Genomic DNA, 3,544 nt, shown 5'->3' with positions numbered 1-3,544 from the left:
AATAAAAATGAAAGTACAAATGCACACAAACATCCATTTCTATTACAAAAGGTTACAAAAATACAAGTACCAGTACATCAATTACATTCACATATCGAAATCCCAAACTATGACTTCATCTCCTTGGTCAGTAGGTGGATTGGGCTGATACTGAGTATATTGGGGGCACTCAGGAAAGGTAACATCAAATCACCTTTGTAGTGTCGGGCCTGAGCTTCGTAGTAAGTTATCTCAAAATTTGAATGCCTCTGAAGGTACTCACTGTCATAATCATGTCGATGTTCTAAACCTCCAATCCTTTCATTTATTAACTCTATACTTTTTTCGCTGTAAGTCATTCATCAAATCAGAGAGGGTATGGTAACTAGAAGGTGAAAGGTCATAACTTGTAGAGGGGACATCTCTACTAGTAGAAGATTCTTGACTTCTACTCCCAGTTCTCCATTTCTCATGAGATTCATAAGTCTTCAAATTAGCTTTAATAATAGGTTTCATAGGGTAAACCCATTCCTCATCATCTCCAGCTTCCACTCCAGAAAGTTAGCAAAGTGCATAAATGAGGTCAGGATGTCCTAGACCTTCACTTGTTTCACTCCTTGCCATAGTCAATATATTCTTAAAAGTGATTTTCCCCACATTTATATTTTTATTATTCTCAATTTTTATTCTGAATACAAAATACAAAAATTTAGAATAGCTCTATCACTTGTTACCTCACTATGGTGATAAGTCGGTAACAGAGTAGAGGAAATAAAATAGTGCTACGCTTTAGAGGTGACGTGACATTCAGCATGGAAGCAGAAAAATTTACCCGTTCTCGTTGTTTAATCTGCCACAGTCCTTTCCCATCAGTGAGAAAGTTGATTGCATCATTCAGTGGGCCTTCCATAGTACTGACGGTTTCATAGTGGTTGTTTTAAGAGTCTGGAACTTCGTAAAAGGTGTTAATGCGGGCGGCATTAAATTCAACAGGAAATCCCCGCACTTGAACGATTCTATCTTCAGAATAGAACACGTTGGCATAGAATTCTTTCACAATATTTGCAGCAGCTTATTGGTGGTGTAACAGAAGTTTTCCCACCTCCGCTCGGTAATAACTCGTTCAATTTCTCCTCCCGGACTCTCAAAAACTCGATCTTGTATGCATTTCTTTCCCTCAAATACTGAAGTAAACCTTGATTGAGCCTTCGCATTGACAAAGTGAGACTCATCAAACTCAAGTCATCTCTTTTGTAGTTGAGTCATTTTAATCTAATCACAATTATAAAAAAATTCCAAAATAAACTTCAAATATGCAAAAAATGGCTTCCAAGAGTAATTCTAAGAGTTCAACACTAAGTTCCCTGAATTTCTTCCCAATATTTTCTTTACATTCTCAAATTTTTCGGATCTCCTCAATGTGGAAGAAATTTATAGTGAAAATCAAATATTTTTAGTTTCGAGAGAAGTTCTTACCTAGAGATGATCAAATTTGGTGTCTAAATGTCTTGAAATCGCTTCCCAATCCAAGATATCTCAAGCCCTAGGTCAAAAAACGCATTTGTCAGAGGAAGGGGATGATGAATAGTGGCGGTTGACTGGCCAAAATCATGGTTAAAGGAGTTTTTTTGGGATCTCGTCGTGGCGGGGTATTTGGCGCCATCGGCGATCTCTATTAAAATTATATCCTAAGTCCTGAGAAAATTCAGTCGTTGGCGGCGTCGAGGGCGCTGTCGGCGGGCTCTATTGATTTGGTTTAATTCCCGAATTTTTGCAATTTCGATCAATTTCAAGCCTCAACAACATCCGTTCAATCATCATAGACATAATTTTAAGTGATTAAATGATGTACTTATCACAAATAAACTTTCATAACACAAAACATCACAATTATATATAAATTCCAAATCAAATTACACACATAGACAGACAGGCAGCAATATAAATATACTATTCTTCAGATTCAGTACTAGATTCTCCTCTGAGATCACCCATTGATTGCACATGAACGAAGAGGTTGTAGAAGGGTTGGTATGGAAATTCTTCAGTAGAACCCTCTTCTATCAATTTCATCCTCCTCATCAACCATATCAAACTATCTTTTATATGTCCAAAGTGAGAAAAATGTTCTTTCATCCTCTAGTCTAGATGATCAAAGAAATCAGAGATATTATTTATTGCATTCATTACATTTTGTACCTCATTCTCCAATTTCTTGATTCTGCGTAGGATCACCAGAGTCTTGTCCAGAGCTAAAGGTTGGATAGGCAGTGAATTCTGAGATGATTGATCCACCATAATAGTCATATCATTTTCATCCTCATAGGCTGGGAATCTCTCAGTTTGGTCCAAAGGCTTTCAAGGTAGAAGTACATTTTCCCAATTTTCATAGGATACTTGGAATTGACTGCAAAGTAAAAAAATTGTGGAAGGGTGTCCAAGCCCATAAGTTGATCCATGAACGATCAGGCCCAAAACAGACTTCACAATTATTGATCCAATATCGATCGACAGTCCCATTTGGATGCAGTAATTCAGAATAGTACTTTCTTTAGAAGCTTTACTGATCTTCATTGTCGGGGAACAATTTTGCAGAAATGAAGAAGTGCTAGTGTTTCAAAATGAGATTTAGGAGTGTCACGAAAAAACTAACATACCCATTTTCTCTCATTTCCAAGTCTTCAGTTTTGTTCGTTAAATATTCGTAAATATCATTCATCTGGTTTCTTATCGGGACGAAGTTGGAATAATGGAAAACATGAACGTTCTCGATCATATATAATTCATTGATCCATATAGGAGTAAAAGTTATCCATCTACCTCGCACATAGAAGGCTCCCTGGTTGATTCCATGCAAAATTGCATAAAATTCCTTCACCACAGGAACAACCATGGCGACGGTATATAACAATACACTTCCCATCTTCGCTGCACTATCATCTCTTCAATTGTCGTCACTAGATTATTCAATCCTTAATTTACGAATCCTCATTCCTTGATTAATCTTTTCTTTGCCAATACCTTGTTGAAGATTCGCTGCACTTCCGCACTAATGAACTTTCTCTGGTTGAACACTCGCATTCTAGGATTTTCAGAGGAAATGGACGCCATAGGAATGAATTTGGTGGAGTTTGCTTCGTTTTTGGGGGAAATATGAACTTAAGAATTGAATTTGGAAGTTTAAAAGGGTTAACTCCCGCCCAAAAACTGCCATTCAAACTCCAGAAATCGCCATTCTGCCGGAATTCGCCATTCTGCCGGTCTCGCCGTCGGCGGCATCGAGGGCGCCGTCGGTGCCCAAGGCAAAAATTGTATAGTTTCGCTCTGGTCTGAATGAGTTCTAATTTTTCTCTATGGATCCAATTTTTATGATGATTTAAGGGTAAATAAGAGTAGTAGTGCTCAATACTACCACAAACTAACGATAATTTCTAATAAAATCTATTATAATCGCAATAAAAATAAAGATAATTATGGGTTGCCTCCCATAAAGCGCTTTGTTTAACGTCGTCAGCCCGACCTATTCAGGTTTATTCAGGTTGACTGATCATTAAAACCTCTTTAA

Source organism: Phalaenopsis equestris, unplaced genomic scaffold, assembly GCF_001263595.1.
Source record: "Phalaenopsis equestris unplaced genomic scaffold, ASM126359v1 Scaffold210269, whole genome shotgun sequence".
NCBI classification, from domain to species: Eukaryota; Viridiplantae; Streptophyta; class Magnoliopsida; order Asparagales; family Orchidaceae; genus Phalaenopsis; species Phalaenopsis equestris.
The sequence above is the reverse complement of the archived record's forward strand: the minus strand, read 5'-3'. Positions refer to the sequence as shown.